This window comes from Chrysemys picta, chromosome 1, assembly GCF_011386835.1.
Source record: "Chrysemys picta bellii isolate R12L10 chromosome 1, ASM1138683v2, whole genome shotgun sequence".
Taxonomy (NCBI): Eukaryota; Metazoa; Chordata; order Testudines; family Emydidae; genus Chrysemys; species Chrysemys picta.
In genome coordinates this window covers 128,444,103-128,465,111 of record NC_088791.1, presented here as the reverse complement: position 1 = coordinate 128,465,111, position 21,009 = coordinate 128,444,103, and the positions used below count along the sequence as shown (strand labels likewise).

General features: G+C 42.1%; 1 long non-coding RNA gene across 2 annotated transcripts in view; it reads right to left on the bottom strand.

The window, feature by feature from the left end:
- The window catches only part of LOC122173017 (uncharacterized), a 32,466-nt gene extending 11,689 nt beyond the window's left edge, over positions 1 to 20,777 (bottom strand). Inside the window, exons 1-3 of one of the 2 annotated variants that reach the window (XR_010593253.1) lie at positions 20,596 to 20,777; positions 15,855 to 15,979; positions 5 to 12,580 (exon numbers count right to left, since the gene is read on the bottom strand). This is a non-coding gene — a long non-coding RNA (uncharacterized LOC122173017). Of the gene's footprint in view, positions 1 to 4; positions 12,581 to 15,854; positions 15,980 to 20,595 lie in introns of those variants that run through there. The other variant, XR_010593252.1, reaches the window with a different exon arrangement.
- Positions 20,778 to 21,009: the final 232 nt, after the last annotated feature.

Below are 21,009 nucleotides of genomic sequence, written 5' to 3'. Positions count from 1 at the left end.
GTTGGGCGACAAAAGCGGAGGCTGGAGACTGTGTCCTGACAGGACACTGAGTGGCAAGTGGGCCCAAGAGCGATCCCCTGACCAGGACCTGTGTCGGGTCAGTGTCGACTGTCGAGAACCCAGCGGCGGCTTGACTCTAGAGCGGGGTCCGGGTGCCGGCGGTGCCCTGGGCACCTGCAGAGTCATAATGTCTTTGGCCGCCTGCACGGCCTCCGGCATTGAAGGCATGCGGACGTCCGGAGAGGCCTGAGTCAATGCAACTCAGGCTGCTCTGCTCAACCTGAGTTGAAGCTCTAGAGCCCAGGGGGGAACTGGGGCTGCCCGACACGGGTCGAGCCTCACCCCTTGCTTTCTCTCAACGCCTTCGAGAGGACGGGGCCTTTCTCTGCTTCTTGGACGGGGAGCAGTGCCGGCCACCGGACGGGAAGCAGTGCCAGCCGCCGGACGGTGCGGGGAGATCTCTGCGCACCTAAGACAAAGTGCCCAGTGCTGATTCCACTTGGCGCACCGGGGATGGAGCCAGTGCCGACTCCATGAGAAAGACCCGAATTCTAATGTCCCTCTCTTTTTTAGTTCTGGGTTTAAAGGACCTGCAGATTTTACAGCGGTCGCTGATGAGAGATTCGCCCAAGCAGCAGAGACAATCTGCGTGCAGGTCACTTCTAGGCATCGAACGCCTGCAAGACTCACATGATTTAAACCCTGGGGCATGCCCCGGCCCGAACACTAACTAACTAAGCTGAAACTGAGGGTGGGGGGAGCGCGCGGCTCCCCTTATAGTGCGCTGTAGAGGCACCAGTCCCGGGGTTGCAGCAGCACTCCCCCCTACAGGTACTACTGAGGGAAAAACTTCCAGCACCAGTGCACGTGGCGAGCACACACACCTACTGTGGAATACACATGAGCAATCACTCTAAGAACAACAATATTGAATACAGATCACATGCAACTCAATTACACTCCCTTCTCCTCCACCTGCCCCCTTTTCCTCCCCAACACACTAATACTATATTAAAAAAACATTTAAGCTGCAAAATCAAGTACTTGAAAGTTAGGAAAAGCCAGAATTTAGGTTACCCATGCAACCTTAATTCTGTCCGCCTGCACACATACATTGTGATAGTCTTTAATGACAGGATGACACACTACTTCAAGAGGATGAATAGTGAACTCAAACTAAATCAGCATTTTTAGAATCCTCAGTGAAGCTTGATTTACAGGACCAGTTACATTAGCTAGATACAGGAGATCATTTACTTGAGGGAATGCAGGTAATTCCTTGCTTATGGGTGAAGGGGATATAGATAGCCCCCAACCACTAGCTGGGAAGGGATGGGGGGAGGACCTTCTCTATGTGATATCTTGGGAGGGGGACAGGGGAGAGAAGGCTGGTGTGATCCACCCTGTGCCCTTGAGAGGCTGTCTGTCCTGGGGTTCCAGAAGAGTGTGTGAAGCTATTGCTGTGATAGTGGCAATGTTGGCCTGATTTTGGACTAGAATATTCATGTTCAGTTTCAATTTTGGCATTCATGCTGGAAAAAAATGACAGAAAAGGCATAGGAATACAGCTGTTCATCCAAGGTTCGACAAGCTTTTGACAAACCACAGGCAGGTTTCTGTTAGAAACCTGGCTGACTTGCTGGGGACCTGAAGGCTTCCAGGAACCCTGAATCTGAGGTAACCCTGCCATGACGACTGCCCTGGGAAAACCAGGACTTCCAGACTCCCAGGTGAGCTGGCTCCCCTCTCTGCTGCATATCTGATTAATGATTGGCTGGGTATGAAAGATACAAATCTTGAAATACAGAAAGAAATAAGTGGAAGTTTGGTAACTTCCATCTATTTCTTTATCTAAGGAAGGGCAATAGCTTCATCAGAGAACTGAGAAATGTTTACCAATCATCTTTATTTTTCTCTCTCTCGCTCACTCAGCCAAATAAATTTGCAGCCTGGAAGTTTGAACTGTGCTGTAGCAACATAGAGGGCAAGAGAGTGATTAAGAATCTTAAACTTAGCACAAATAGTCTTCCAGTTAAGGAAACTGATGGGAATTGGAAGTGGACACTCCAGGTGTCAGAATTTCTCTCCTTCGGTAACTGTTGCAGCTCAGTTCTAGTTCAACTTTCACTCTTTTGGTTCATGTGAAGTCACCACTTCACTCATTCTCCAGTTATTTCTAATATAAAAAAATAATCAGAAAAAATATCTTTTAAAGACGAAACCTTCCAAGTCCCTTACATCTCAAAGGAGTGAAAGGGGTACAAGACAGTTTTTTTCCCCCGTTTGTAGCTCACCTTCAAAAGCAAGAATACAAGCGAACTAGAATGCCTGTCAGTAAGGGAATACCTATGTAACTCACATTAGCTGAAAAGTAGGAATAACCAATGGGATACCAGCACTCCGGATTATAAAGGTATGTATATAGAAAATAGACTGAGGTTGCCAAACTGCTAAAAAAAGGGTTCCCTATACAATTGTATGAAAATGTTTAAATGGAGATAGTCATAAGGTAGAATCTGTATGGACACAGTTCTAGGACTAACTACAATATCATATGAATATGGCTTTTAGGTTATTAACTTTGAATTTCCTGACTTTTACCATAAAAACAGAGTCAGTTTTTCGGGTTCCCATATCAAATGCTACAAAGCTTCCTGTAGAAGAAAGATCATCAAAAGTTTGCTCACAATCACAGCTTCAGTACATGTAAACAAACAGAACAAAACCTAGGATGAATTTTGGCTTCTTAGAGCTACATCACAAGCAGCAGAAACTGTCTTCTTGGAAGACCAACCTTCAGCAGCTGAAGACTACATCAACCTGCCACAGTTATCAGGCAGGCCATAGAGCACCACAAAGAAATACTCCTTTGGGGACACACATGCACATGCAGGTCAACGGACACTACTAAGAAACACTTCAGGACTCAGGCTCATGGCATGTATGCGCGCCCACGTGTGGACCATCACTTGAAGAAACACCCCTTTCTGTTTATAAATGAGATCTGGTGTCAGGGGAAAATGATATGCATATGGGTCCATTCAAATGCCCCGATAGAATCCGGGAACCCCGTGTGTGCAAAGCCATCAATCTCTTGAGTGTTACCAAGCTTTACAACCTGGTGCAATGGAAGCATCATGATTTACTCTGAACTGATGTTACTCGCACCAAAAATAAAATCTTGTGTGTTGGAAACTTGAGCTTAGAAGCAGCATGTGGCTCAAACAGAGGGTTCAGCAGCTTGGTAAGAGTGCATTAATATCCCGTGAGATTACTTTAAAAAAAATGGTAAATGGTAAATGCAACAAGTTCCGCAAGGACCTGGCGAGCAGGGGCTCAGCTGTAAATGGTTTACCTGCTACATGTTGAGAAACAGTAATAAATTCAACCAGACTGACATGGATATTTAAAAATTGTGACTATATAGTTTATTTAAGACAAGGGGAAAAGATTCACATTGGTTTCACACCAGACTAAAATTTTTTTCACTGGTTGTATAGACTTTCAAGTAATTAACATCATGGATGAAGTGTCTAAAATCTTGGAATAGTTAAACTCTCAGGAGTTGAGCAGACAGGGCCATATCCTGATTTAGGATGTAGAAAAATATCCTGGTTCTGAATTACCAGATGTGATAAGACCTTCAGCTTGTCCACTACCATCCCCTACAGCAACAGGAACCAGTTTTGACTTGGTCAACAAGGTGCTATATAAATTATGCAACCTTTGTCTCGGCGCTCCAGGGACCAGCCATACAGGTCTATCACCGACTTGCCAAGCCTGCTTGCAAGCATTCTTACTTTCTGCTTTCCTACACAGCAGAAAAAAACCCTGTTCTTTCTAGATTGTTTGCATAAAAGAATGTGGGCCAGTTGTCTGCACTGGTGTCATCCAGTCGTGGAGCTCTAATTGCATTCAAAACTGCTCTCAACTCCATGACAATTTGTGTGGAGACTGGAGGCAGGGTTTAAGTGACACTGTGTGGACTCACATCAACCACCGTAGATGCTGCAGTGGTTCCTATAATTAGGAATGGAGGGATTTTACTTCCATTCTACTAATATGTTTTTCATTAACTCTCACTAAGTCAGAACATCTTGGCAAGAGTCCATCAAGCAGTGGCGCTAGATAGATAGAATTTTGACGCTCAAAGACTATGATGTCATCAGACAGATCATAGAATAAAATCAGAATTAGAAAAATCTTATTTGGTCATCTAATCCAGTCTTCTCTTCACCTCACCTACTTTTCCAAACAATGCTGAGTTTTTTACTACAGTATATCATCAAATGCCTTGTTCAAACCAACGTTTAGATGACCCATCACCATTGTATACTTTTTAAGTGCTGTTCAGATTGACAATATACAAGTATTTGCAAAAAGTGGAAGTACATCACTAAGCATTTTGTGAAAACAAGCAACAGGGACACCAGACCATAGGAAAAGTACCTTAAACCACCCAATCTTCTTTCAATTGTTTCCAGTTTATTACTTTCAACTTCTCTAACAAATGGGTTGGCCTCCTACAATTTTTGGTATAAGGAAGGAGCAGGAGTAAAAAAACAACAATGAAAACCCAACCCTGTCTTTCTCACTGGCGTAGACCACGACTTCTTTATGTAAGGGGTAGTGGACTCTTGGAGACTTATTTTTTTCCAGCAATAGGGTCAGATACTATTTAATCTGAATCGATGCTTGAGAGAACACTTTGCTGGAGTTTTCCCCGAAGTCCAACCCTGTAGTCCAATTGACTACTATTTGAGAGGGTAAGGAACTACATTCTTTCCCAAAGGAGATCTTCTGATGTGCAATTTATTTGCATAACCGTTCTAGACACTTTCAAATACCACTTGAATTCTTCTGCTTGGATTTCTGTTGACATGATACTTGCAAATCCTGAAGCGCTGGCAATTTGTCATGTTATTTTTCTCTCGGTTTTCTTGTCCTTTTTATGGCTCCCTTTAGGTTTTTTTTTTAAAGTTCTGGTGCATACTTGAGAACTGAGTAGGCCAGTTCTATATCCATTCATAAGGTTTGATGCATACTGTAGTCATATGATTACATCAACTCATTAAATAAATAATATATGGTGCAAAATGATAGGTTTCTTTATTCCTCTTGTGCATATATTAGCTATTAGGGCTCCAAAGAAAATACTAAAGATGTATTCTTTTTAAAAAATGATGTTGTTTGAGGCTGTTAAGGGCTCTGGTTTGGGAATACGCCCTACTAACAAAAAGAAAAGAGAACACCTTGGCAAAAATGTAAAGTTGCTATAGTATTGCACCACTCTGCCTTCAGCAGCTATAAAAATATGATTTCTACTTGTGCGTGAGTTAATGCATGCGACACTGTCCGACCATGCAAGGGTCCCCATGCCACAACTGACTACAGACAAATACATAGCTGAAATCAGTCTGGCTCACCTGTGTTAGTATTGTTAAAATAGGTATTAGAATTGTTGAATATTTAGACTTTATTGAATGCCTGTGAGTTGCAGCGTGCATTAATCTCACTTATAACATGTGTATCCCATACTGTAAGGTAATATTGGGGTGTTCACATTGTAAGCCTCTGTAACTGTGTAAATCACCAGACAGGAGAAAGACATTAGTGTGAAATGCTGGTCTCCAACAGATGGTGTTATGTCCTGCCCAACAAGGAAAGCCCATCAACATCAGATGGACTAGAATGGAAAAATATTAAAGAGAAAAAATATTCAAGAGAATATTACAATCCCCCACCCCCCAAAGATAAGTCTTGCAAGTGAATTTCTCCCATCAGCTGAGTTTACAGCTCAAAGCACAAAGGGGGGAGGGTGTGGCGGAATGAAAACCCCTAACAAGAAGGAACTGGATCTCATTGCTGCTTGGACTCTGGGGACAAGTTTTCTTGGCATAAGCAAGAGATCCCCAGCTGCTTAGCCTGGTAAGACAAAGGCATAGATCTTGCTTATTACGGCAGCCTCTATTGCCCTTAGAAACTTAAAATTATAATTCATTTGTGTATGAATGTTTACCTGCTTTAACCTTGTAAATAACTCTTGTTTCCTTTTTCTATGTAATAAATCTTTAGATAGCTTATTATAGGATTGGCTACAAGTGTCTGTTGTGAGATCTAAAGTGCAATTGACCTGGGGTAAGCAACTGGCCCATTGGGACTGGAAATAACCTAAGTACTGCTGTGATTCATGGTGTAAGGAACCACCTATCACAAAGATTACCTGGCTTACCTGGGTGACAAAACAGATCAGAGTACCCAAGGGGACTGTGTGACTCCATGTTAAGGCTGTGACAGCAATTGAGGAATTTACACTTGATAATTGGTTGGTGAAACCTAGGTATAGAACTCTCAACCAATTTGAGGTTTGTACCCTGGTTCTTAACAGGCTACCCTGAGGCTGGTACTCGTGCTCTTAAGTCACTACTGGTTGGCTTGTCAGCATAAAGATCCTGCACATCATATTAACAGTGTAGAAGACTAAACTGTACACAATTTTAAAATAAAGAACGTTAAGATTATTTCTCAATTTCTACATGAAAACAAAACTGGTGGCTAGAGACAAGTGTACCAATACCATTTTCTGTAGCTGTGACCCTTCTCTTCCAGCACTCAGTGCCCTCTGATGTGCTCTCTCCAGTTCAGGCACAATTCTCAATGTAGTACCACCTACAGGACCCTCCCACCTGCCCCACCCCAACTGGATTTTTCTGTTCTACTAGTTTCCTCATTTCCCCTCTCCAGATGTACTTTTTCGGAAACTCCTCCTTCTTTCCAATGTTGTTTCAGGTCCCTATCCCCTTACAATGTCCCTAATACTCAAGATCCTCCAGAACTAGAGCCAGCCCCAAGTGATTATACTTGATTAAAACAAAACTCTTGTTCTAAAAATCTCCAGTTTACCCTAGCAGCCATAAAAATCTCATAATTAAACTTTTTGAAATGCAAGATCATATATAAACAAAAGCATGCCTCTGCGCACACCTACTGGATCAGGCCCACCACGAGTTAGACAGCTGAATGCTTATCTTCCCTTGGTTCATGAATCACTGTGGGGCTCAGGCGGGAGTTAGGAGTCCCGAGACTCAGAGTGAGGCAGTAATGAGCATGCTTAGAGGAAGAAACAGGCAACTAAGGAACTTTTTACTGCAGAAATGTAGGCAGAGTGAGTTTAGGCACCTACAGGTTCCAGTGGGAGTTTTCTGAATCACAGTGGAGCCTAGCTCTGGGACTTAGCCACCTAAGTCTGGGGTTTAGGCACCAAAGTACTTTTATGAATGCAGGCCAGTGAAACTACTCAACTGTGTAATGTTGTGCACGTGCTTAAGTCTTTGAGGGATCAAGTTCTTCAATGGCAAATGGTAAATACAATCTGCATTTCAGTGGTGATTGAAATTATAAAGAGTTTACCAACAGAATAATCACTTAAAATATGCAAAGTGTAAGCCGTCTGTGACACAGAGGCCCATACTAATGCTAACCAGCAAAAGGCTCACTGTTCTTTAAAAGCAGCTCCCGTCTCAGACCTGACAAACTCACTACACCGAATACACCATTTTCTATTTGAATCTCTCTTCTTTCGTAAAATAAATTTCCTTTTGTTTTACTATACTCCAACTCAAGGCTCTGTGTGATACAGGAGCAGTGGACTAAGGTAAAACTTGTAAACTGGGCTACACTGCTTCTTTGGGGACAGAGGGATTTCGGATATCTATGAGTATCCAGCGATCAGGGGCTAGATACCCCAGAGGGACACACTGAAAGGACTCGGGGGGCTGAAGTGCATCTACTGTCAATCCACAGGGAAAAGGCAGGACTGGTATAGCTCACAAGAGAGTGCTTGAGTGGCTGAACAGGCTGGTTGTGTCTGGGACCTAACACCCACACAGGAAGCAGGTAGCAACAAGGTGACTCAGAGCCCAGGGTGCCTCAAAAAGCATCACACCCTCCAATTTTGCTATGCTGCTTTAAAGGAAAAATGTGCATCTTATACAGTGCATTTTTATTACATTTGTTAAAAATAAGTTCAAATGGCACTGCAATTTTAAATCCACCTGAATAAACAAACTGGGGGAAATGGGTTATTTCCCCATTAACAAAGTTAACCGCATTGTTAAATATAATCAAACAAAACCACTCTAGATGAGGTATTAGTCTAAAAGACATTAGAATTGTGAAATGTACATAAGATACAAAAGCGTCTTGGTAATTCTTACTGACAACAGGAATTGTAAAGTGATTTTAGAGAGAGTGTATTGATTTTAAAAAGCCATAGAATTTTGTTTACTGAGTCTAGGATTCCAATTATTTCTGAAATTGCTTCTTATTCAACCTCTAATATTTTGTACCAATATAATACTTTTCAGGCCACATACATGTGCACAGATATCTAAAAAAATGTTTACTCTCAAACTAAATCTGAATTGAGAGGAACACATTTTGCTTTGTCTTTGCAAGTCAATATTTTCATCAGCACTGGATGTACAGTACAATGCAGAGATTCTTTACTGATTGTCAATCCTATCATTTATTCTCAGAACTAAGAATTCTTGCTGCACTAAAAATAAACATTACAACATTACTTTTTGACTTCTAAATTATGAGTACCAAAAATTACACAACTTATAGCTATATAATCAAAGATGAATCCTTTGCTGCTACACAAGTGTACAACATGAAGGCTTTGTTGGCATACTTACTTACTATGCCTACATGATTGCAGCCATTTTAACTAACATGACAGGAAAGGAATTTTCTGATGGTAAAACCCACTACATCTCACCTTAGTGTGGTACAACCCTAGGCCTTGGATTACACAACATGATCACTACAATCCTTCCTTTCTGCAGAAATAGAGATCAGGTCAGGAAGCGCATCCATATCATAACGGAATCCTAAGCTAGATGCTTAGGGAGATGATCATGGGAAAATACCACAAATTCAGATAGCTGCTGTTGTCCTTATATTAAACTCCCCCACTTATCTATAGATGAGCAGGACACGCTCAGCTCACTACTAACTGGTCAGGGAACAGCTCCACTAATAGAAATTTTGCAGTATCTCTTGAACATTTGACTTCAGACCTCAGAACATTTGAATGCATTTGTGTAAGAAAGTTTCAGTTCATATTGGTGGACCAAAATAAGTTTCATTGCGGTACTTAATACAATCATGATGCAGTATTTTGTAGATATCAAATAGCTGTTAATTATTTATTGGATGATTAATTTTCCCAGTCCATTTTGTATACTTAGATCATAAAATTGTAGAAGTGGGAAACATGTTTTTAAAGAATTACTTAAATTCAGAATATTATGCAAGTTATTTTTAATAAGTAATAAAAGAAAGTAGTGTATTAATCTGTTGTATAAGACTATGCAAGTACAGAAAGCAGGAATTTCATCTACCTTTATTCTTAGCTGTTTTAATATACATTAAGAACAACCTTGATATGGTATAAGAGCTTAGAGAGCATATTTCCACATTGGGTACTGACCTTTTTTTATTGGCTATTCAGAAAGTGTGTTCCACTTACTGTGGTTTGTAGAATGCATTAACTGTGCTTGGGAAACCTGATGTTATTTTAACACTTGAAATATGTTATAACTGTTGAGGGTCCTTGTTTTTGCCCCTCTAATCTCATGCGCCATTAGGTGAAAAGATTATTGGCTGTCCTTGGAAGAGTGGTTAAATATTCACTTTCGGTTTAGGACTTCTGACCTGAAGGCAAAAACTAGCTTTGACAGACAATCCAGTGGCAACATTTTTCTGAATAAAGTTCTTTGGATTTTGTTTTGTTATAGTATTTATTAATTCTTGTTCTATTTTTTATAATAAATAGTCATGGAAAACTAAGAAAAAGATGCATAGGTAAACAATATGCTGTTTTAAACAGATTGAACTATGCTGTATTTTAGGCTACATCTACACTACAGCACTTACAGCGAAGGAGTTGTGGTGGAGACACTCTAAGTCGATGGGAGAGAGAGCTCTCCCGTCGACTTAAGCACTCCTGCCTCCGCGAGCAGTGGTAGCTATGTTGGCAGGAGAAGATCTCCCACTGACATAGTGCTGTCTACACCTGCATTTAGTCGGTATAACTTAATCGCTCAGGGGTGTGTATTATTCATATCCTATAGCCACATCAGTTATATCAAAGAAATTTATAGTGTAGACAAGGTCTCAGCTTTCTCACTCCTTTGGCATTAAGTTCATTACTTTCAGTAGCCACCATACTTAAGAGCTTTTACTCAATCTTTCCACTCTTACCTACACCCCCACCCATAACCAGAAACTGCAGTCTAGTCCCTGCTTTCAGATCTGATCAGCTATTGCCTTAACAGCCCTCCCAAACCTCTGCGTTCAGCACCTCCTCAACCCAAAACAGCCCACTACTGCAGTCAATGTTTTCCTGTTCCCTCCCCTACATAGATACACACACACACACACAGGGTGCTACAATTTTCTCTATTGCTTTCATCTTAGCCTCCCCTCCAATAGTGCAAATTCTTTTACTCCTGGACAATCACACTTTCTCGGTCATCCAATGCTGTAATTTTCTCTCAGCTCACTTCACAGTAGCACTCCAATATTTAGCAGTTTAACTCAGTACTCTTTCCCAGCCTTCACTTCCTACCCCCAGTCCCCAACTTCAGGCCTCAGTCTTAACTTTACCCCTTCATCCTTAATCTTCTTTCCCAGCTGACTTCTTCCCTCCCCCACTGGCATGCCAATCTACTCTCAGATCATCATCTTCTTCCCCCGGGGTACTCTAGTCTTGTATCCCAGCTTCCCCAGTCTCTGCACAGCTGCACTCTTCACACCATCTGCAACCTCCTGCATGATTCATCACTAAATACAACACACCAGGATTATTCACAATTTGAAAAGCTACAGTGGAATTTACATCTGTTTCTGGAAAACACTTAACAAGACTGAGCAGAGAAGGACTGCACTGTGTACTTTCTGAGGTTTTATACTACTGGTAAATTGTATTCCTTTACCTACTGATACTAAATGGCACACTTGATTTCCTCAATTCAGTTTAGCAACAGGATTATGTGCTATTAGAATTACCATCTTTCAAACAAGATACTACGTGAAGGTCCTTTCTGACCATTTGTTTTGGTGGAAGTTAAAGATCCCATAGTAACTTTCAGAATGAGGCAGGGTAAATCGCAGTGTTCCAGCCATCATTCTCTTCCCCACGCTAAACAAATTCTAATGTCCAAGGCTATAAAGGCTGCTTGGTTTGCTTGTGTTCTCACTGTACTGCCAGTTTAACTCGTTTCTTCATAATGTTCTTGTGCAGAACACATAACAGGAGCCTGCTGTTCTACTATGTTTAAATAGAAATAATTTGTTAAATACAAACTTTCCTTGCTTTGTGGAATGTGAAACCAAATTCTCCCTTTGAATCAAGTCTTCTGTGTAAGAAAACACCCATTTTGTTTCCAGTAAGCTAAAAATCTTAGCATGAGAAACTTTCCTCTACCATAAACAAACTATTGGAAAATAAAGTTTACATTAGAATTAGCATTGCTGGGCTGATTGTTGATGATAAGCACAAGTGTAATGAATCCACATTTTTTAGCAAATGGACACCAAATAATCACACTTTCAAGCAACTGAGATGTCAAATAGAGGATATGGTTCTTGGATACATGACATCATAGTTCTATATCATGTCACTCAATACAATACAGCGATCACAAGACTCGTGCCACTCCAGAAGTAAAAATGTCAAAGCATAGCCAGTTATTTCACTTACATCTTAGGTCTCTGCTTATCCGTTGAATTATTTGATGGGTAATGCCTCACTTCTTAGATAACATGGTATCGGTTTAATGGTCTCACAGTGCTTTATAAAGGTGGTCAGTATTTTACCCTCATTTTTATAGATTGGGAAACTGAGGCACACAGCTGAAATGACTGCCACTGGCTTCCCAAGTGACCTCAGGCAAGAGCTGAGAACAGAAACCAGGTTTTCACTGGCCCCAAACATTTGTACAATAGTTTTTATTCATTTTACTAAGCCATTGCAGCTGATAACATTACAGTTTCAATTTAAGATTCAGACCCAGGACTGTGTTATAGGCCCAAAGATGTTGGCTGAAAAGTTCAGTTCCATTTGATACTTGTGCGGGTAGCAGAAAGAGATACAGGATACCCCCTCCCATTTAAACAAAAGGATTATTTTAAACTATGCAGAAGGGAGGTAAAACAAGTGATTAGCTACCAGATGAACAGACCCTTATACGGAATGTTTCTTTCAGGGCAATAGGACTTTTCTTGTAACGAGTAATGCAGCAATTTTATAGCTCCAGTGGGGTTTGTGAGTGCTTGGTACACCTGAAAATCAGGCCACTTAAATTTAGGTACATAAAATTCATATTTAGAAGCGTAACTCTTAGCAATCAGGTTTGAAAGTGTTGGCCCATTTATACAGTCTTATCTCTAGTGGTGAGTGCACTGCAGAAAAGTTATATTGTTGCTCCTTCTTCCAACTCGAGTATGTCATTCTGACACTAGTGTCACCCCTTGCCAGTAGTGGATGTCCAGGGCTTTGCAGGTCAGCTTCCTAGTGGAGGATAAATCAGCAATATAGAGTCTGGATATACTCTAAATGTAACTTGTTTTATTTACACACATAGCCAAGTCCTCAAACACAGATAGTTGTCTTGTGGGAACTGGAAACACACTTTGTCTCAAGAATAGACTCTAATCAGAGACCAAGGCAGAAAGCGAAGTCTCTTACTATTCACACAGCTCCCTCTCCTTGGACTATTGCCTCTATGCAAAATCTGCCATATCAAAAATGAACTATCACAGCATGTCTTCCCAAGACTGAACATTTTCTTACATACCAAGAAAAAGAACTTGGAAGACTACATGTAAGAGCACCACCTACTGATGCCTGCTGCAACAATACAATTTATGACACAAGATGGAAGCTTAAGGGTACATCTACACTTACCGGAGGGTCCGGCGGCAGGCAATCGATGTTCTGGGATCGATTTATCGCGTCTGGTTTAGACGCGATAAATCAATCCCGGATCGATCCCGGAAGTGCTCGCCGTCGACGCCAGTACTCCAGCTCGGCGAGAGGAGTACGCGGCATCGACGGGGGAGCCTCCCTGCCACGTCTGGACCCGTGGTAAGTTTGGACTAAGGTACTTCGAATTCAGCTACGTTATTAACGTAGCTGAATTTGCGTACCTTAGTCCGAAGTGGGGGCTTAGTGGGGACCGGGTATAAGACTGGAAGCCAGTTTTCAACCTTATTTAATAAATCCTAAAGTGTCCAATATTCAAACATTTTTTTAAAGATAGCTAGATTAGATAGATCCTTTTCACACCTGCATCAAGTGCCAAATCCCATCTATCCTTACAAATCTCAAGCAAATGAGATTTTTGAAGTGGATTTACACAGCGTTTGGAATCTTCCCTGGCAGGACAACCACACAATTACAGTGCCTTTATATTGGAGAAGGCTGACTAGTCACTAGTGGACTCACTTAATGGAACATTCATCCCAGCTGTTGTAAAGAAATCCACTGAACACAGCTTCATGGGCAATCTCTTCCAAGCCTGCACCCTCCCTGCTCTCCCCATACATACACACAGCAGAATCAGTGTGATTCTTCAATTTATTTGTAGCATTCTGCATCCCAACCATGGCAGGAAGCACTTCTCCTGGAAGCAGGAGAGAAAAGCTTGATTTGTAATACAGGCCTGCATTATGACTTCAATGCCATAAACTGATACAATTTCAGCAAGATTTTAAACACCAGCAGGAGGCTGAGAAGTGTCAACTGTAATTAAAAACTTCATTGGATAATGGAGAGAAGTATTTCTGACCATGAGAACTATCGGCTTCCTAGATTGCAAATGGGTAGTTTTCCTTCAGCAGACTGCTAGCTACACAGAATTGTCTATTAACTGGGAAAGCTATCTAAAAAACCACTCTAAAAATAAGTTTAGGTGCTCTTTTCATGTTAGATGAGCGAAGAAATTCCAATGTAACTCTACAGTCATATACACCTCTACCCCGATATAACGCTGTCCTCGGGAGCCAAAAAAAATCTTACTGCGTTATAGGTGAAACCGCATTATATCGAACTTGCTTTGATCCGCAGGAGAGTGCAGCCCTGCCCCCCGGAGCACTGCTTTACCGCGTTATATCCGAATTCATGTTATATCGTGTCGCGTTATATTGGGGTAGAGGTGTACCCTAAATATTATAATCATTTTTATTGGGGTAACACCTAGCGACCCCATATCAACAATAACAGTATTACTGCGCTAGGCACTGTACAGACATACACAACAAGAAGACTGTTCCTGCCCAAAGACCTATCCATATACTATAAGTCACTTCAAAATTATCAATTTTTATTTTCAATCCAAATCATTTAGGTTATCCTTACAAAGCAAGAAGTCCCACTGATGCCACTGGGACTATTCATGAGAGTTCCCACTCACCAAAGCAAGTAAAATGATTAATAAACTGTACCTCAGATGAGTTTTGTAAGAACTTACTCTATAATTGGCTCATTTGCATATAATACAGCAATTATTATTCTCTCTCTTACCACGTTACCAGTAGGCGAATATTACTGATCCTTTATTAAAGGAAGTACACGCTGGCTTCCTTGTGTGTTTCAGCAGGCTGGAGCCATCTGCCTACGCAGCCTACCCACACTCAAAATTTCCAATTGCCATCACAGCTCAGCAACTTTTAACTGCAATGTGATAATTTTACATTGTGAACTCCTTACGGCAGGGAATGTATTTTCTAAGCTTCCCATTCGGACTTAAAATATAAACTCAAACATCAGTTCATTCAGTTACAGATCCCTGGCTCTGTAGTTTGTATTATCATTTGTATGGGAATTCATAGCTTGATGCACAAGTATTTTGAAAGCTATTCCATATTGTTAACATTTCCACAGGCATAACATAAAACAGATTTGAACTCATAACAATTAGTTTAAATCAAGTCCAACTTTGTGTACTATTCCTATATTAACAGATTCCACTTCTAATCTTTTGACCTCCAAGTTAATGGAGATGTCAGAATGGCTCTCTTTCCACAACTCATTTACGTACATATTAAAAACACAAACATTCAAATAACAAATATTACCCTACACCTAGGTCTATTATCAGAGACACTAACCGAACACAACAGTGAGATTTCCAAAGAGATTTTTAAAAATTTATAAAAAACACTTTTATATCAAATATTACATAAGCAGAAATTATTAAATCTGGTATGAAGAAGCAGAATCAGGTCTGGCAATACTTCAATGTAGAATATTTTTACACTACAAACTACAGTACACCTAACATGTATTTAAAAAAATAAATAAAAAGCCAAATTCATATTTAATATTTTTAATAAAAGTGGTGATGTAGGGCTCTATCCTGAAGAGGGCAGAGCACTTTCACTAAAAAGGTGTTCAGCGTTCTGTCAGATCAGACCCACAGACTTAAAATTTCATTTTATAGACTTGATACCATGAGGTCCTCAATTCTAGTTGATTTAATAAAAAATTAAACACATTCAGAGTTTCACAAAAACCAAGCATTTACCTTACTTCTGCAGAGGAAAATAAAGAATTGCACAGCAACAGGTATAAGGAAGCCAGAATATCTATTTACATTCATTCACCTCCTTTTCACCCTTCAACTATTTATTTACATTTCTTGCTCATATTTCTTCCCTTGTAAACTGATTATACATGTTAACTACTTTGTACATAAATTCTTCCTCAACTGTTTTCTCCCTTAAACCTTCAAAGGATGCTGTTAAGGTAGTTCTCATAATTTATAAGAATAGATTTTACTCACTGTTTATAGCAACCACTTGGAAGATTGAAACAGAAATCAGCTGCCATAATCTGTTCCCCTTCCATTTCATGTGCAGACTGGTTACTGTAGAGCTCTTCATAAATTCTGGACTGTTGGTGTTTTTTCTTTAAGATAAATAAATAAATAAAATCAAAATAGTCGCACTTTAGGGTATTTTTTTCTTCAATAATCTCAGAATTTACAAAATGACTTAAGCAGGGAAAAGTACTTGTAGTTTCAGTGGTAGCCGTGTTAGTCTGTAACAGCAAAAAAAACACGAGGAGTCCATGTGGCACCTTAGAGACTAACAAATTTATTTGGGCATAAGCTTTCGTGGGCTAGAACCCACTTCATCAGATGCACGAAGTAAAAAATACAGAAGCAGGTATAAATACATGAAAGGATGGGGGTTGTTTTATCAAGTGTTAGGTCAGTCTAACAAGATAAATCAATTAACAGCAGGCTACCAAGGGAGGAAAAATAACTTTTGAAGTGGTAAGAGAGTGGTCCATACCAACTGACAAGAAGGTGTGAATAACAGTAGGGAGAAATTAGTATTGGGGAACTTAAGTTTAGGTTTTGTAATGACTCAACCACTCCCAGTCTTTATTCAGGCCTAATCTGATGGTATCTAGTTTGTAAACTAATTCCAGTTCTGCAGCTTCACGTTGGAGTCTGTTTTTGAATTTTTGTTGTTGAAGAATTGCCTTTTTGAGGTCTGTTATTGAATGGCCAGAGAGACTGAAGTGTTCTACTGGTTTTTGAATGTTATGATTCCTGATGTCAGATTTGTGTCGATTTATTCTTTTGCGTAGAGACTGACGGTTTGGCCAATATACATGGCAGAGGAGCATTGCTGGCACATGATGGCATATATCACATTGGTAGATGTGCAGGTGAATGAGCCCCGGATTGTGTAGCTGATGTGGTTAGGTCCTATGATGGTGTCCCTTGAATAGATACAGTATGTGGACAGAGTTGGCACCGGGGTTTGTAGCTGGGTTTGGTTCCTGGGTTGGTGTTTTTGTTGTGTGGTCTGTAGTTGCTGATGAGTATTTGCTTCAGGTTGGGGGGGCTGCCTGTAAGGACTGGCCTGTCTCCCAAGGTCTGTGAGAGTGAGGGATCGTCCTTCAGGATAGGTTGTAGATCCTTGAGTGTATCTTTTCACAGATTCTTCATACTTTTGCAGACCTCAATCAGATATACTTCATCTGCTTGCTGGAGAACATATACCTAGTTTCCTCTAGTATTTTAAATAACTACAACATTGAAGCCTTAATCACTTTATAGTATTGTCAACTCTTGCAGTTTTATTGAGAATCTCATGATATTTGGTATTTTTATAAAGCCTGAGATCCTGGAGTCAAGTGATTATAGAAATCCCCAGTCTCTAAACCTCATGGTTACAGGTAAAAATCTGAAGACATGAACTGAGTGAACCATAGCAAACCTCAAAAACATTGAAATTAAAAATATCATTTAAAAATATCACATGACTTATTACCCCTGGGGGAATTCTGCACCAAAAAATTAAAAATTCTGCGCACAAGATTTTAAAATTCTGCAAATTTTATTTGTCAAAACAACACTATATAATCACGCCACTTTCAATTATTTTGGTAATTTTTTTCAAAATACCTGTCAGCAAGTAACAATACAGACACATAAAATTCTCCCAGGAGTAGATAATTAAAGAAACCCCTATGACAACCCAGTTCCTGCTTCTCTGCCTCCTTTCCCTCAGAGCCCAGCTGGGGGCCAGACACTCACACCCCTCTCTCCCACAGCCCCCACACCCCCAGCCCAGACACTCACACAGCCCCTGCCCCCCAGACCCAGCTGCGTGCCCCGTCACAGCCCAGACACTCATAGGCCCTACCCTTCTAGAGCCCAGGGATTCAGAGGGAGAAACATCCTGATGCTGGGTCCCAGGATTGAACAGAGTTTCCTGCACGCCACTGCCTCCTTCCTTCAGAGCATGCTGGGAACTGCAGCTACTGGGAACCCTCCAGTTCCCTACCCCTCCCCACAGCCTTGTCTTCTATTTGCAATCTGGGCTCTGCCAGGTCCAGCAGCCTCTACTGGCAGCCAACATCTCTGCAGCTCACTTCTGTGGGGGGAAAAGGAAACTGCACACCTCACATTAATTTCTGCAAAATTCTGCATTGCACAGTGGTGCAGAATTCCCACCGGAGTAACTTCTTAATGCTTGAGGTTGGTAATGCTACTTATGCATGTGTTTATATTTATATGAGTGGTCCCAATGAAATCAATGGGACTACATAAGCCTGTCAAGACCCACTAGCATTCTGGTTGTCCAATAAGGCAATCAAAACCTTCCTTAACGAAATCCTTGTGGCATTCTGCTATTTATCTATTACCAACCAAAAATGCTTACACCAACATTAAGCATCTTTCTTCAGTACTAAAGATTATACGTAACCACACTAGTAGCTTGCGCACACACACACACACACACACACATTCTGTTTTTATAATAGACCTTTGGAATACCAGTCACACCCCTAAGATAGGGTTTTTTTTAATTTTCACACACTTTATAATACCTGTTAAAAACACACACTCCCACCCACGAAAGATTATATTAAAGTAAATAATGACTTGATTAAATCCACTCCCTTATCCACCCAACCCAAAGGGGAAAACAAATTGAAACTGAGCCTTTAAAGGTGACTTGCAAAAGCTGCTTGAAGATTAAATTTAAAATATGTAAAATACCAAATTATTAATAAAAATGTTTTCATTTAAATTATAAGCACCTTTTAACATAAAATATTTGTAACTCAATCCTTATACCTGCCAAGACAAGTTAAGGGTTCTATGTTTTCCTTGCAACAGACGTTTCTTTTGAATGGGAAAAAGAATCTTGAACTCAAGTCTCAGCAGGAAAGTGAAAGGAGAAAGCAACTGAAAAATAAAAGTATTCCAAGTGTTGAAATTTTGTAGGAAAGGGATTTTTCTGGAATCACACACCATCTCATCCTGAGATCACTGTAAACCACTCTCCAGAAGAAACTGGAAATGGCTTGCTCCTAGGATTGTCTGCTATTCTGCTAGAAAACAACATATTTTATATTTATGGCACATACCAGTTATAACATTCATAGCACCACTCAGACAGCCAGAAAACATTAAAACATGACAATATGAAATCACAAATGGAACACAGCCACTGCACCATTCCTTAAACTTCATAGCTCCTTTTAAGAAAAAGGGGGCATTTTGCAGCTAATGTAACATAGAAGAGGGAAATAAAAACTTAACCTATTTGACCATGCAAATCCTGAAATCAAAAATCCCTACTCCATTGGATTACAGAGGATGTGATTATTGCAATTCAGGGCATCAGCTGCTTGGCAACACTCTCTCTCTCTCTTTTTTTTTTTTTCTCTTTAAGTGACTACCTCAAGTATTCCTTCCCTACATGGAGAGGGCAAGCATGCTGCCTGTGCAGTGCTCTCAAACAATGCTAGCAAGAGACCAAGGTTGGTTTCAGACTTTCATCCTCACAAAATCGAAGTGGCCATATGGCTGTATTAAAAGTCACTAACATTTGATGGCTATTTGGTGGCTTATTTAGGCAAATCAACAAGTTTACTAGCAGAAATATCACAAAAGCCACAATTGGCACCCTTGTGTGACAGTGGTCTCCAGAGGATGGCAAAATACCTTCCAAACTCAGACTGAAGCTCCCTACATTTTACCAGAACTGTTCCTGCTGGTTGATATGCTCCAATCCCATATATAGCATAAACATTTAGTTACTAATAAAAATTGAAAAAGAAAAAATTCTACATACATTCTCTAACTCGCATGCACAGATTTTTTTTTTTAAACAACTTTTTGCACGCTTCCTTACGTGCACAGGATTCAGACAGCGGCTTGGAGTACTATGGAGGTCCCAAGTACCTTAATTCCAAATAATCCCACTTGACATATCCTGCCCAACTCCTCTCCCCCTGGGGAGATATTGAGCAGCCGTAGGACAAGCTGGAGCCTGACGATTAAGTCAAGCCCCTTAATGCCTACTTCCACTGCCCCTCTTCACCTGTTAAGCCCTCAGACAGCCCCGCAGGTAGCAGGGGACACGTTTTTCTTGTCAAACCACCGGAGCAGGCCCAGGGTTTAGCAGCAGCTAAGGCTGACGTTGCACATGTAGGGCAAGGACCCGCCGACCCCCCACCTACTCACGCGGCGGACACAGGACTCCTGCCTCGCCAAGTCACTCAGCCCCTCCAGCCCCGCACCTTCCCCCAGGTGCGCACGGCGCCTCCCGAACCAGGAAGAGCCATTCACTTATGGATGCAACACGAAGGGGCAGCCTGGGTGCCAGGGCATCGAGCCCCCTGCGGCGCCTCCAAGCAGCAGTCCCCGTTTCCAAGCCCATCGACCTCTAGGGACACGCGCCGACCTCTGCGGGACGGCCGGCTTGGGACCGCCGGGGGACTCCGCGGCGGCGGCTGCTGCTGGCGGGGGCCACGGCAAAGTCTCCGCGGAACAACACCACGTTCATACCGAGAGCAACCCCCGCCCCCCCGCACACACCAACCGAGCCGTGGGGCGGCGAGAACGCGACACCCGCCCCGGGACAGGGCTAAGGCGGCGAAGGGGCCGCGGTCGCCCCACAACACTCGCGCCCGCAGCTCGCGTGGGAGGGAGAGACGGCGAGCCCGGCCGCCCCCTGAGCCCGAGCCAGCGATCCAGGCTGCCCTGCTAGTACCGTGAGCGCCGCTGCCCCGCCACGGCGCCGGCCCCTCGGACGTCCCGGGCCGCACGGAGGCGAATCAGTCGGTGGCAGAGTTCTGGAGGCGGCGAAGTTCGGCTCGCGCTCTCAACCGTCCCCGCTCCCGGCGCGCGCGAGCCCACCAGCCCCAGCCCGTCTCGCGCTGGGTCGGGGGAGGCTGGCTGACAGGTACCGGAAATGAGGCACTGGCACACACCTCCCGCCACGGCCGCCTGCGATTGGCTGCGCGCGGGGAGCGACTGGGGGGGAGGGAGGAGGGGACGGAGTGTCCCGGGCCGGGAGCCCAGATCCCGTGTGGTGTGACCCGCCCCCGCCCCGAGGCCCGCTCCTCCGCAGCACCCCGGTTCCCTGACCCCCACAGCATGACAACCCCTACAGCCCCAGACAGTG